Raw genomic sequence first — 16,122 nt, forward strand, 5'->3', positions numbered from 1 at the left:
TGGCTGTGCGTCGTGCGGTAACGACACGGTTCGTGTTTAAAACGGGAATAACGATACCATTATTTCTTTGTATTAATACTGATATAGCGACCACCGAATCGCGTTACAATCTCGTTAGCCTACGATTTGGCAAAATTCAGCGGATTTACGAGCCGGCTTATTAAACTGGAAATTACAGAGGATGTTGTGCGAACTTAATAAATTCGATTTTACTCCGATGACCATCCCGAATATTTGTATTTTCGAAACGACGAATTTGCATACTATTTTACACGTGTAAAATATACATTGAATTAGTAGAGTTAGAATTGCTTTAAAAAGACAATGAGGAATTATGATTCATTCTTTTCTTACTGATAAACGTTCGTATTTTGTTAGCAATACAATAACTCTCGCGAACATCCAGTAAAATTCTCATTCACGATCCAACAAAGAGGAACATTTTTTCATCCAATTACAGTGCTTCCTATTTTAAAGAAGAAAAGTGAACAGAATAGGCTTTCAACAGAGGCAAAAGTTGAATAAATCTAATTAAAGCACGATACAACCTAGGGAACTCATGTCGAGCAGAATTACACTTCACATTCTAATATTTCAATTTCAGCGTTAATTATCTGTTTCATGAACCACATAGATGGATTTTAGTCGATGGCGAAGTCTCTGTTCCATACTTCGTTTTCAACGAAATTCTGAGAGCGACAGAGAGAATTCACGGTGAATGAGCACGCGATGAAATCTCGGTGAATTCGAGGACTGGCACATTCTACTGGAAAATTAGCCATGTAGTAGCGTTAATTTCGAATTATACCGGACGGTGATTTCAATCGAAACAGTTTTGACTTCCACAAAGTATACCTATTACATTTAGATCTAAGAAAACTGTTTTAAAAACTAGAACTACAGTAGCTAAGTAATCACGAAAAAGTAGAGATAATAATGGGGCTATATTCTTCATAATTTCATTTCTTCTGATACTAAACCTAATAAGCAGCCAGTGAACCACAAAATATAGAGCACCTTAAATACGATCATGTCTTCGAAATCTGAGAAATTGGTGAAGTGGCTACTCCCAAGGTTATTGACTCACGAATAGTTAGGAAGCAGAGGTCTCTCGATACCAAAACGGAAAGTTTTCTTGGGCCTTAATCCGATAGGAATTCTCTCGGATTATTGAAAGCGTTTCGCCTTCACCTCTGACCTTCCTGCTGGCAGCATTCCTGTTCCTCGGGATCCTCGGCTTTCCAGACTCCTCAAGGATCTCTTCTTTTCCCAGCGAATCGAAATGGCTGCTGGTTCGCGATCTTCCCTTTCGAGAATATATTACGCGAGATGAAAGGACTTTTATCTGAATTTCTAGTGTCCAGGGATTGCGGCGGATGGAAAATCCTGATGACATTTGGGACCGAGTTAGCGACCCTCAACGACGAATTCTTTTTCTGGATATATTTATTAATAATTTTCCACTTGGCGAGTTTCGAGGACAGGTCTCCTTCCTTTTCCCCGAAGTGCTAAAGAATTACAGACTCACGTACAGGACGCTTCAAATAAAATGACAGATCTTTTCATATTACTTGTTGGTTTTTCAAGGAGATAAACCATTCCTCGAACAAAAAATTTGTATGCACAAAAAATCCTATTACATAGTTTTTTTAACACCGAGTGTCGCAATCATAGAAAGTTTCTCTGTTAAAGGTGTCATTTTTCAATAATTATGCAACTACAAAAATGTCTTCTTCAACGAGTGAAATTACCATAAACATGATAATTATTTTAATAATACATCAAAGAGTGAGGTAATCAAAGGGGTCCCGCGCAATGGCACTGAATTATGCAAATTCGCGTCGGCAAATGTTCTAAATCGATGAAAAGATCGTAGAGAGGAAGCGCTCGTTCGCGAAAAAGAGAAATTCGCACATCGCGCGCGTGACGAATCATCGTGAGTAGTCGTTTGTTCAGCGCGTAAAATTCTCAGACGGTTGGACAAATTACCGATATTAATTCTTCGTTTCTACCGCGCACTCTCTGTTGTTATGTCCCCCAAAGTGGGGAGAAAAAAATTCTTTCATTAACGTGCTTTCATCGCTATGCACCGTCCCACTGGTAGAAATATTCCCTACTGATGATGTGAATTTTAATTCATTCATTAAGGATCGCTCAATCCGATGAAATCGATTTAAAATGGAATTTAACGGGAGTGTTTTCGAATTAATGTAATTGGTACGTATCCAGCGAGAGTGATTTAAAAAAGTAGGATGAGGAAACAGTCCGACGAATAAAAGACCATCAAATAATTTTTTTTTAAAAGCAGAATTTTGATTTAACAAATCTAGGCGGAAATATTTCTAAAAATAACGATTAATATATAATGTTGTCTTGCTAATGCTACTTGATATCAATTTTTAAGACATTCCCTTAATTTTTGAGAACTTATGAGTCAAAGCTTGCACAGAAGAAAAATGAAGAAGCACGATAGAATGTCGTTTCGGATCGCAGCGATTTGTTACGTCCTCTGTCAGCCCATTTTGCTCTTCCAATAATCTCAAAAGCCCCAAAAATTGATGAAATCTATCAGTCGGAAAAAACGAACGGTACGTAAAACTAAACGACAGCGAAATGGTAGTGTAAAATTGTTGGTGACGTGTTATCGGTACGGAGCCAGTTCGCTGGGAAATTCGGCTGCCGTTTCGACGAATTACCGTTATTAATTCTCAGTTTTCACCGTGGCCGGTTGCGTTCGCCATTATTCAAAGCCCACGAACGGAATCCACGTGGAAACACGTCGAACGATTCGGCAATATCGTTCGAGCCCCGCGGATGCAAGTTGTACCGACGGACCAGGAGGAAAAGTAATTAACGATAAATTCGTTTCGCGGGGGAAACCTCCGTAATGTTTCTCGGACGAGCCGCTCGTACCTTTTTCCTTTTTTTAAGCGGTGCAACGCGCCCCGAAACGTTCCATTCTGCCGCTGTCCTGACAGGCGGACGTAAAAGGCCGAGCAAAGCATGAAAAATTTTATGACCCTTAAACGCTAACGCTACTCGGATCTTAACAATGGCTTATTAATTTTCCCGCTTTTTGGAGAATAAAGGGGCTGGTTGGAGGAACGCGTAAAGCGGGAATTTTCGTAGAAGAGTGGATGAAGGAAGACAATATTCATTCTTTGGCAAAGATGGATGGTTCCTTTGTTGACCATGTGTCTTCCCCTTGTATAATAACTACTTTCGTTTCTTGTAGGAGTGGGGAATAAATTAGTGCATTCGGGTGAGTAGTCGTGAAACTTTTAATTTTGAATGTCAACTTATAATTCTTTTTAACAGTTATTGTTATACGGGATTAGTAGTTGATGTAGGAAATTTTAGAGAGGAAATTTTAATCCAGACTCCCTGCAATTAATGAACTAAAAGTTTATCAAACCGTAATCTGTAGTAACATGTACTTACTGAGATTAATAAGAAAGATGCAATTAAGAAATTAATTAATGTGCTAATAACCAACAGAGGTAGGTTGATAAAGCGGGTAAAATTAGTCTTCCATGTAATTTTGCAGGCATTCATGTCGCGTTTAAAAAATAAATCCGGTTCAAAAGTTGAAAAGGCCAACGTTCTCTATAAATTACGTTTTATGCTAACTTTCTTTCATTCTAAAATTTTATGGACACAATGAACGTTAAATTTTTATTCTTGAAACATTTTCACCATTACAGCGTGTTTCCATGCAATAATACAATGTTTAACAAAAATAAACTATAATGCTGTAATGAGGAAAGTGCAAAAGGACTAATAGAACATTTACTCCCTTTTTCGCGAAAAATAGCAATGAGAATGCAGTGAGCTGCACGTCATAATAATTTCTTTTATTAGCATCAGTGCAAATAATAGAAACTTATTTAATAAAATTTCAATAAACGAAATATTACTTGGTTCTCAATGAATTGAAAATTCAATCGAAATAATAATAGAATTCACTAAATCAAACTCACATCAATATCACGTTTCCTGTATTCATATTTCCTATTTCATCGCAGATGTATTCTTGCCTGCAATATTTTCAGAAACGATAATATTATATTGTGAAACTAGATCTAAATTATATCAATGAAAAATAAAATTGCATTCTGCCTGCCTTATTCGCTATAGGGAAATATAAAAGCACCGTTCTTTTTGCGACTCGACGATCAAGGATTAATTTTCTACCATTTAGCGAGCAACAACGATTCATACGAGATGACAACGTGCTATTAACCACAGCGTTGATTAAAACGATTGCCCGAACGCGATGGTTTCTTATACCGAGCTCGTGTTTTCGCGCAATAAAAATATCATGGACAGCAGTCACGGAGATGATAATTGCCAGTGCTAAAACTTGCACTTAATCGTCACGGTGGAGAAGTTTCCTCGTAAAACATAGATCTCGCGACGTTGATCTACTGCAAGCTGTTTTTCCCTTCGCAAGTACCCTATGATTCATTCACTTCGATGTTAAGCATTCACCTCAATCGCACGCACGCAATGAGTGCCGTCATTAAGAAAATTTACATCGAGTAATTCTGTTTTAATTACTTTTTGTCCTGAGACGCGTATCGTGTTGCAGTTTATATACTTTAACGAACGCAGGAGAATCTGACACTTCATACACGGGCTGAAGGATGCAATTCCTCAGCGGAAGCTGCACATGCAACAATACTTTAAGAGTGGCTCTCTTTTACATTCTACAATTTCTACGTTCTTGCATTCCTGCATTCTTTTATATCCACAGTGTTGTGTTACTGGATTCTTATCACTTGCACTCTTGCAACCTTGCATTTCTACATTCCCTAATTCGTGCATTCTCATATTTTCGTGTCATAAAATTATTACCTATTATTTCCTAATTATCAATATCCCTAATTTTTATGTTCTGAGATCTTTTTATATTTCCACATTGCTATATTTTTATTTTACAAAAATTACCTCCTAACTAGTGGCTTCTGATTGGGTCTATTCAGGTGTTAAGGGATCAGCAGAAAAATCGAACAATGGACAACGATACGCAGATTGGAAAGTTCTTGCTGGTGACCAGCAAGCAAAGAAGAAGAGATCGCTCGTCGACTTCCACCGCGTAATCCAACCGTTATTCATAGCCACAGAATTACAGAACTTCCTAAGTAGGATTACTGAAAGAAGTAGTGACCCTGCACCCCTGCCTTCACTCTCAAAGAATCAGGGAAAAACCTTCCGCGGAAAGTTCTTAACCATACTCTATATCTACTACGATTTTCTCTTTGACTTCCTTCGTTTAATTTCTCCTTACGTTTCACTTTTGTCACTTCATCCTCCTTTCAATATAAAATTCATTTGCTGCTAACTTAACTCTACACATATTTGCAGAATCAGTATTTCTTTCGGTCTTCAGGAATCTTAACTTTTAAAATTCTGCTGAGAACTTACGAAGTAGAAAATTTCGAAAATCACCATTTAAAGATACAAGAGAGAAAGAAAATACTGGTAGAGTGTGTCAAGATCATTAGAAACTCTTCCAAGATTCCATGAAAATAAGTGTGACATATTTTTCATTTGGAAAAGAAACGCGATGCAATGTTAACATCAACTACGCGAACATCAGTGATCAAGCGAAACTAGTCATCCTACGGGATTAGCAACAATGTGAAAGTCACGTTCAGGATGAGTTTTCTCATGGAGGTGAATCTCGGAACGAATGAAATGTGAGTCACGAGGAATGATACAATACAATAATTATCATAATCTAAACAATTATGGTCCTATAGTAAAGTAATTTTTCTTGCATTAGATTGATTAAAAAGATACAACCGTTCTCTCAGCAAGAAAATAATGAAGGTAGTCATTTGCTATTGCAGGATAAATGAGCAGCATTTTTGCCTAAACGAGATGCTCGTTTATTTGTAATTAAAACGTGAGATGTTTGCTTTGCATAGATTAGGAAGTTAGAATGCCTAATGAATCATATCCTAGAAAGTAGATTAAATAGAACATGCTCTCTTTAAGTAAAATGAATATAACAAAGTTTAAACTTGTAATGTACACGTTTTCAAATTCTTAATGCAAAGATTCTAACTCAAAAATTGCATCGATGTTTATATGAAGCTCGAAAATTCTGAAAAGTTTCAGCAAAGGAAGAATTTTCTTTGAACAAATAAGTATATGAAAAATTCTTCAGTCGACGGACGGCACGAGCAGAATTTTATTATTAAAAGACTGTCGGTAGAGAAGATCGGAGGAACACAGAACCCGAACCAAAGCACGCTAAATTTTCACGTTACACCGTCGAAAATGAATGGGACACGTTGCAGCAAGGTAGACAAATTTTCGTTCGAATTTAAACGTCAGAGTGCTCGGTTTTTTCCAAACGCCACAATCGTTGTAAAGTTGCAGTGGTACATTCCGAACAACGAGACGGCCTATTGTTGGCGAATCGATATTCACGGTCGTCTGACTATGAAAAAAAGGCCGAAAATAAAAAGCAAGGAACGAGCCATCGTTTAATGCAGGCCTCGGTAAAAAGTAGACCGTTGATTGTCCTAGATGCGGCTGCATATCCTGGATGCATCAGGGAATAATGAATAATCGGGGCGCCACGGAAACCGCCGAAACCCGATAATTGTCGCGGGCTCGTTGAATAATTAGTTTTCTATCGTGACCGCGGACAAATAATTTTCTAACGGAAAAGCCGGACAACAGAAGGAGAATTAACTTGAATTTAATTGCATCGAATGCGGCGAGGGTAAAGGTTACGATTTAAAATGCAGATTGCAATGGGAATTTAATTTCACGCATCGCGGGCGAAGAAAGTTATGGAAAAATAATACAGTAGTGAAACGCATGGAGGCGCGAAGCAGAAATTGCGAAATGTTATTTACAACAGTGATATGCGATCAGAGATGAATCTGTGATTCAATTAAGAAATACTAATTCATTTTCTATCGTTCAGTCTTCATCAGCTTCTATTTAAGAAAAGGAATGCGTATAAATTTCTTTGCCTCTGAATTATGATGTAATTTGTGTTCCAGCTAGAAAGCAGGATTATCATAGTGCATAATTTGTGGGATATAAGGAAGCAAACTTGTTCTGTTAAGCTTCTGTTTAAGAAAAAAGGAAAACGAATATAACATTGGATGTTTAAAATATGAAGTAATAATTCTAAAGAATTTTGATTCGATTTGTAACTAAGAGATTTGGAGTCTTGTGATAGAGATACTTCAGAGGTTCAACGTATCTTCAAAGCTACCAGCGATTGCGTCTTTGCTCATTGAACAACCCCCGTAAATTCACGGAATTACATTCCCGAATGAATCACCCATTCAATTATCGCGATTCATCCTCAGCATACCAAGTGACCTTGCGAAAATCGACGACAATCCTCCTCTCGAGCAGGAATGCGGACTTTCACGACACACATATGCATTCTACCACTCGTCTGCATCCTTGCACGTGCTCGACGCCCACGCAGCGTCCTCGCATCTCGACAAAGACATGAATCGCTCCTTTATTCTCATTTGCTGCTGGATAACTTTCATAGCAAAACAAAACGAAGAAAGAAATACTATCTAATAAAAACGTAGGATCTATTCTTTGAGCAAGTTGTGAAAAAAAATTGTTCTCTCATGCCTCTCTTTCTCGGAATAAAAAAAGAGGTATGAAAGTTACGACTTCGTAATGCAAAGAAAATCACTCTTAACTTTCAAAATGGGAGTGCCCCTTTAAGGCTCGCTTTCGATGCAATCGGATTGCTTTTGTCGCGGGAAACGCATCGTCGAAATTATCATAGTCATCCCATGGATCGTGGGAGTCGATAAACCGCTCTCGCTTTTGAATCCTCGCCACCAAGGCTAAAAAGAACTTTGTTCAAGCGACTGAACGTCCCAGGTCAACTCAATCCTGCTTTTTTCTTTTTCCTTTAATTCAACGACGATGGAAGTTTTTCGTACCGATAATGGGAGAGCCATTGTGGGTCAGAGATTTGATCGATCGGTATGGGCGCGACGAGCACGGTCATGTATGGGTATTCCAGCGCTATTCCATGGATTGTGGTTGCGTGGAGTTGGAAGCGCTATTTGATAATGTGGCATTCCTTTGAAAGCGGATTTTTGGGTAAATGGAGAAATACGAATTACGGTTTCGGAATGCAGAGAGATCTGAACTTAATTGTATTTTAACTTTTACAATCCTGGAGTGTAGTATGTGAAATTTAAGGGAATATATTATGTGTCCACTGTAATGTGATAACTGTATTTAAATCTGAAATGTTCAGAATAGTTCAGAATATGAAGATTGAAACTGATATCGATAATCAGAAAAGATATTGCTTTTCTAATCTACTCTTTATCAAATTTACATTAAATGTTAAGTTTCATTATTGATCGTATCGACTAAGAAATGCCTGATAATTTATATTTACTTGATACCCATACCAACGAAGAAAGAAGAGGCCAATTAAAATCTAAAGAGAGCTATTTCAACATAATCTGCTTATTTCATAGAAGATTGAACTATCAAGGAATTTATTGCCTGCTAGATATATTTATTGCGATAAATAGAGATAAAGCGTCTTCTTGAGTTCCGCTTTAACTAGGCAATTAAGACCTGCCTCAATTTTTAACTGAATGGCCTTACATGATAAAAGGTTTAAACTGCAAGAAGCCAAAGCTCGGAAAAGCTCAACACCTTGCTTTGATGCAGTAACTTCTGTATCGTTGAAATGAAAAATTCTGAACAGACAAAAGTACAGGGCAGCGACCCAGAGACAGATTTTTCTACATTAGAAAAGGTGCATCAAGATGTCTCAGCAGGCCGCAGACGCGATAATCGCAGCTTCACCGGAGCTGGTTAACCTATACTAAGGGCGCTTTTTCATCGTCGACGACTCAGCGTGTTTCAAGACGCCTCGAGTGTAAGGATGATGCCGTTCTTCACATTTAAGAGGATAAGACTACTTATGATTGTCAAGATCTGGGTTTTTCCTGCTAGCCAGATAGGTCTTTCAACAATTTGTCTATCACGAGCGAAAATGGCAAAGCGAAGAAACAATTTTAAATGCCTTTGGACGTTTTAATGCTTCTGCATTGTTATCTTCCTGTATTCCTACTTCGATTCACATGAAATATTATCTATAGATTCAATTGTACACAGAATTTTAAAAAATGAGGCGTTTTACAAAAGGCATTGAATCTCTTTGTTATAAAAAGCTCATACGACCTTTTGAAGTTGATACAGACACATGTATTGACTCCCATGAGCGAGGAACAGCCATTCATTACGAACAAATTGCGAACACTGCAGCTACAGTCATTTAAATACTTGTTAGAGTAGAACATAGAAACTACGGAAAGAGACATTTCAACAGGTATAAATTTTCATGCTCGCGTGAAAACTCTGCGCGGCAAAACAAGATCCAATCGGTTGTTGGACGTGTATTAAAACAAAGTTTGCGTTACTTTGTTGAGCAGATGGGTATAGATGTTTGAAATGCATCAAACTTCCGCGTTTCTATTTGCGTTGAATCGGTAAACACGACAGCTCTTGAATTAATCCCTTACCCTTGCTATTAGATTAAAACTGTATTTACTTGTAGTTCAAATCAAATGCACTATCCACTGATGGATTCTGAAAAACACTAGTGTGTAAAATATGGCTTAAAAGTGTGTTCCATTTTGATAGAGGCAAAATACAGTTTGTCAAAATAATTGACAAAAATAAGGGATCATTTTTCTAAATTTTTTTGTCGGATCAATTTTTTTAAATAATTCTTTCATCCACAGCTGTCTATGATATTCATTGATTGCCTTCAATTCTGAACTCTCGAAGTGAAATATTAATAACGATTTCTAAATCGAAAGCAAATACAGCATATCGCGAAAACGTCAATAATGACTCTACTGTTGAACAATCATTAAACGACATGATCACCTTTACTGCTGGAAAAGACACTTAAAAAGTAGTTTGTCCGTCACCTCCAAAAGAGCAAAAGAAACGACGACCAACTGAAAGTCGCACACCACGACGTTCAACGTTAATTAGAAACGCCAAAATGTCAGTCAGTATTGGGAATCGCAAGTGAGGAAAAGAACGAAAGCGCAAATTTAGCCAAGAGAACATCAATTTCACCAAATCTCGAACTATTCAGCTATTTCGATTTTATATTCAAAGATATAAAATGTTAATTCCAAAATACTAAAACGCAAAAGCCATAAATACAGCAGCAACTCTGTCAAAGGATTAGAAACTCAAGACCAGGATGCTCAGTCATCTCTGCAGGAGTCCACGCAACCCATTAAACTAATTACCGCAAGCTGCAAACAAAGGGAGCGAGGATTAGCGCATCAAGCTGCACTCGGCGCGTTGCACCGGTTGTAAAAGAAAATTATGCTCGACGAAGATCCTCGGTATTTATGCTTCATGGATTTTCCAGCATCGGCGAGAGAATTCGAACCTCTCGCGGCGGGGAAACTGGGGGCAGCGAGCTTCTTTCACGGAGACCTCTTTCCCATTCACAATCCTTTGTCTAGGGACGCACAAAGGGGTAGATTAAGCGTGGATACTCGGCCTTACGGCGTGCACGATATCGCGTATCTACGCGAGCGTATGTGCTCGTGCAAGATACGCAGTTACGCGGCAAACATACCTGAATGTACCTAGCTCTATACGTCTAAGCGACGAGGCATTGTCTCAGAACACGCACACCACCGACCGTGCCGAAATTACCGTGAATACGTCAAATCGACGACGTCCCTGTTGCACGCCTAACGTGAATTCAGATTTAATTCTCACCGATTAGCATGAAGGGAGAGGATAGTGTTACAGTTGACGTGATAGAGCGGGAAGGCACGGTGTCTGGGGGAAGGAAATTTGTCAGTGCGAGAATTGCTAATATAGTGAGGTGGTACAGATGGAGTAGAATTTCGTAACATTCTCTTGAGTGAAATTATGAAATTATGAAATTATGAGAAGTGTGAGATTTACGAGCAATTGAAAAATATTTAACGCGTCTATTAATTAGAGATTAGATCATTGCTGACTGGTTACGAAAGAATTGATGGAAAGCGTAGAATCAAATTTCTTCGTAACTCCCTTGGTTTTGCAGAAAATTGAGTTTGAACTTTGGCATTCAAGTATACTAAAGTACAGTTTGAGGTGGTGGTGGAGTATGAAGAGATAAGGGAACATCTTTCCCTCAGCGTAGGCAGGGCCGCAATCAGACTAGGAAAGTTCCCCTTACCTCAGCGTATTCCTCAAACAGCGGGACTAAACTTTGACGCACACGTATTCAACTAAAATTTGAACTCGATTCTCCTGAAACGAAGGGAGTAACGAAAAAATAGTAGTCCCTACCTTAGGTTTATTTTCTGTATTAATGGATATACCAGCACGAAACGAATAATTGTTAAAATGAATTATCACTGTGACTCTCACATATTTTTTCTACCAAAGTAAATATTCGCATTGAGGGATTTATCGGAATAAATTATTCTATCGATCGAAATAAAATTTACTAATGCATTGGAATGTTCTTGGACATGCAACCAAATGTATCAGTCGCCCAAGCTATTATTGTTGCAGGACACACAGGAGGATGATAGAACTGAGATTAGCGTCATTAAAGCGCCCACATTCGATGCTGTGTACGCTCGCGGAACGTCATTAAGAGGATTGATTTGCTAAATAAATATTTCATGAAATTACATGGAACCACCGATATGTTTGATTCATCAACATGAATGGCTATAATCTGTTACAAATGTATTATGTCGTGGTTTGCCAATAGTGATAAAATCAAACAAAAACTTGCAATTATATTCGAAATTTATAATACTCTAGAAATCGTAATCGATAATTATATAATTATCTACCGAGGAATTAAAGATCAATCGAATATCGAATCAAATGTATCTGTCCACAGTGATTCCATTAAGTCAATCCCACATGTGTAAATTAGCTCATGGAGATCGCTAAATCAAAGCGGACACAGTTATTGAAGGGTACATTTGTGCTTACTCTAAAGTGCATAGCGAGGCACTTACGTAAGCAATGACCTATTACTTTAAGACACGCGTATCAACGATGCTACAGAAATTACCTACGAGGAAGATTGTCAAAGCATCGAGTGCTCTACTACCAAGTGACTTAACAGGTTAATTAAACAACTTCTTAATCAGCTCTGAAAGCACCATGGCGGCTCCCATTCGCGCCAAGATACGAGTGAACTATTGATAGCATCATTAAAGTGAAACTAATGGCAGAAGCAAGAATCCTGCACACAATCTAATGAAATTAAGTTTTTCTATCACTTAATACTATAACTAACAATACTATTTTATGAAGAAATTAAAGAGAACTTTTTTCAGTCTTGATTTTCAGCTGAGATATTTACTCTATCTTTAATTTTCAACTAATTTAATTCGATCAGTTTGTAACTGTATTAGGAGAATAAGAAGGTAACTCTTGACAAAGAAAATAGAATACTGCAAGAGTGAAACTTACCTTGTCGTGGGAACGTCCTCGGTTCACAGCTTCCGATTCACCTAGATGATCGACTTCCGTTTGCCATTCATCAGCTCTCGTTTTCTATACCAGAAGACAATCTCTCACGGAGTCGTCAGCTTCAAGCGAATAACCGTGAAAGTTTTGGGAATCGAAGCGGAAGACTATTACTCGCCTCGATATCACGCCTCGATAACTCTGGAAAAAAAGAACAATCTTGTATTGCGCAATAGCTTAACTAATCCCTTTTCATTATCGATCTAATTTCATAAGATAGGACTATCAAAGTTTTTCAGAGTCCCGATGAAAGTTATATACATCGACAGGATACAAGAATTGCAATTTTTAAAAATGGTAGGTAATAATGACCTCTTCGAATAAAATGAAAAGTCATTGAGTTGAGAATCCAATTACCCTTTGAAGTAATTCAAACATTATGAGTTCCCTTTTCCGAGGAGACGTTATCGCCATCAAATAAATTACATTCTACTCTCATCGGAGTCTGACAAGTAGTATTGACCTTTGCATGGTCAGACGGTGCAGTACACAAAGTTGCCCATCAAAGGAAATGAAACTGTATTTCGAAATTTCTCAGGGCCGCGAGGCGAATTTTCGCTGCAAAAAGGCAGAGGTATGCCCACCTATAAAACAAGAATTGTGGGAAGTTAGGAAACTACATGAACCTCAATGTGATATTTCCACGTGAAAAGTGCAAGAGTCTTTAATAACATCACTCAAGTAGAATGAAAATTATAATAGAAGAAAAATGAGACGATTAGCAACCCTTTCTGTCTTCAAAGGGAACAGCGTTGTTAATTTCATAAAGCAATTGCTTATGATAACTACGTCGTCTATGGTCACTCTTTCTTTCCTGTACTGTGTTTCGTAATGAAGAATGAATGATAAAAATCCAGAGGACTTTATGGCGAAGAAAAGAGAGTAGTTAAACTTTTCCAATTGAACTGTCAGGAAGGTTGACTGACAAAGAGGATAACAGAGAGGATAAAGTGGCACAGGCTCGAAGTTGAAAATCGAAAACGAGATTATAATTATAGCCTCACTAGTCTGTGATCAGTGATAAGAGCGACAAAAATGCCAGCGTCGCTGCTGACTGGGGAGATAAAGCAATAATTCCATTAGCGAAGGTTTAGCAGGTCTGGCGTGCTGTACTGCCATACCCAATTTCAATTTTAATTTCCACTTTGCCTAGCTCAGAGCATTTTGATAAGTCCACATAAGCCGAACGACTGCACGCTGACTATTTTTCCCCGCTTTGAAGGATCTCTCACTATTATTTGCTGCCTGCTAACACAGGGACGATAATGACGTATTTAATTGAACGAATTCACGGAGGGAGAAGTAAGAGGATCATTCCATGGAGAGCATTCAGATGTTTTCGAATAAATGAACCAAGTTCTTGGACCTACTGAATTGTAATACTCAAGATGTAAAGAAAACGCGGAGAAGAAACGCGGAGATACACAAGGCAGACGCGAAACTTGTACTTAACTATGTCATTATTTATGGCAATGGGACTAACTTAAAAGAAAAGTCTTGAGAAAACGCACTAATGATGGAAGGACCTAATAAGCATGAACGAAGATGAACTTAATTAAAAACAATAAACCAGATGAGCTGCATTCACTGCCTTTTGCAGAACATGAGAATTTGTAAGTTCCTTTATTGATGATCTAGGATATTCGTTCAACAGCGTATCGCGAAATTCTATTCACATCATATTTACCATACAATATAAGCTCATAATTTAATTTCGAAAACCGATCACACTGATAATTACGAATTTGTATCAATCAATTCTTAAAACAACATTGATACTGATAAATTAAAGTCTACAGCAAACAAGTCATCATGATCCATCGTTTCCGCATACGTTCCCCCGATAATTCAAGTATCACACATTTCCATAATCGAACCTACAATTAATTAGAGCAATATGTATAATAACATTTCACTCGAACCTGAATTCTGGCGAATGCTCCCCGACGAACTCTCTGCGCCACTGTTTCCACAATCATTCTTTTCGCTCGCAATAACATGAACAGAAACCAGAACACGAGAATGGGGGATGTTTAAATAGACGTGACTTCGAGCGGCACCGCGAACGTGAAACAGTAGTTCAAAGACGATTCGGGCAAAAAGGGAAGTGGGAGTGGTTTTCGTAGACATTGTAACTTCGTGTCAGCGACAGTGGAAACAGCGGTAATGCAGCCACCGCTGACCGTACGACACACAATAAAATCCCACCGCCAGCGGCTTAACAGCTCCAACGTTTTGTGACGATGGCTTCAGCTGCTTGAATTCCCTGCTAGCCGTACGTGCGAGCTCGCGAATGAACTGGGGAAACGTTTTTACACTGGCCGAGCGACACAATTATACCAACACCGCGTTCATGGTTCCTTGGGAGAAGCTTAGTTCGGAAGACGCCATTACAAAGACATTATTCGCGCTGCTGCGTGTTCTGTTAATCGTGTAACCAGGTCCCCGAGATAGTCCAATGAAACTGAATAAGCGTTTTCTAAGTTTCATTTCTTGGAACTCTGAGTTGAGGGTATTTGCGCTGGTAGTAGTGCGAGGATGCGGTGTTCTTGCAGAGTTCAGTTATTGGTGAGCCATCAGAAGTTGCAAGTTGCAACTCTTCTTTCGACGGTGTATGGTGTACTTTCAGACGAGAAAAAAGGTGATGGACTGAGTCATTAGTACCTCAGCTGGTGAAAAAGAAGGGCAAGTATCCTTCATAAACCAGAGACTCGGTAGGGTCCAGGTAGGGTCCAGGTAGGGTCCAGGTAGGGTCCAGGTAGGGTCCAGGTAGGGTCCAGGTAGGGTCCAGGTAGGGTCCAGGTAGGGTCCAGGTAGGGTCCAGGTAGGGTCCAGGTAGGGTCCAGGTAGGGTCCAGGTAGGGTCCAGGTAGGGTCCAGGTAGGGTCCAGGTAGGGTCCAGGTAGGGTCCAGGTAGGGTCCAGGTAGGGTCCAGGTAGGGTCCAGGTAGGGTCCAGGTAGGGTCCAGGTAGGGTCCAGGTAGGGTCCAGGTAGTCCTAGGCCCTGTCCTGCCCCAGGATTGCCAGGGCCATCCGGACCCGCCGGAGGCCCCGGCACGAGTGAGACACTCGTGCTCCCTCAAGGGGTACTTATACCCTCTGACCAGAAGTGGGGGAATCAATGAAATACGTTCTTCGGTGGTGGAAACAGCGAGATTAATCGAACGATGAATGATTTATCGTAAAATTGATATTCTCCACACAACGATCGTCTCAACAACAATTCTCACTTCACCTATTATTATTAACAATTTTTTACAGTAGCTCTTGCGTATTACTAACACTTTTAATTATTATTTAACGATACATAAAGATGAGAACTGAATCAGTTTCTTCTTCTGCAACATTTTATACATATTATTATTAGAAAAGTACTTCTCTAAAAATGCAGTGTTCGTGACACGGAAAGCAACTGTTCAGAAGAAGGGTTCATCCCTCTAACACGATACCTCTTCACGAGATATTTCCTGGAGATTTTACAAAGTCAAGAATGAAAGATGGCCGCAGACAAAAGAACGTCGACGAGAACCGGGAATCTGACGGTTCGTCGGTAAATCCGCTATTCGTCTAACGCG

At 39.0% G+C, this 16,122-nt stretch overlaps 1 protein-coding gene across 2 annotated transcripts in view; it reads right to left on the reverse strand.

The window, feature by feature from the left end:
• Pgant9 (polypeptide N-acetylgalactosaminyltransferase 9) overlaps positions 1-12,618 on the reverse strand; it is a 113,805-nt gene extending 101,187 nt beyond the window's left edge. For both annotated transcript variants that reach the window (XM_076384563.1, XM_076384562.1), the window contains exon 1: positions 12,493-12,618. The gene's annotated coding sequence lies outside the window, so the exon portion shown is untranslated. The remainder of the gene's footprint in view (positions 1-12,492) is intronic.
• Positions 12,619-16,122: the final 3,504 nt, after the last annotated feature.

Source organism: Calliopsis andreniformis, chromosome 9 (assembly GCF_051401765.1).
Source record: "Calliopsis andreniformis isolate RMS-2024a chromosome 9, iyCalAndr_principal, whole genome shotgun sequence".
In the NCBI taxonomy this organism is placed as follows: domain Eukaryota; kingdom Metazoa; phylum Arthropoda; class Insecta; order Hymenoptera; family Andrenidae; genus Calliopsis; species Calliopsis andreniformis.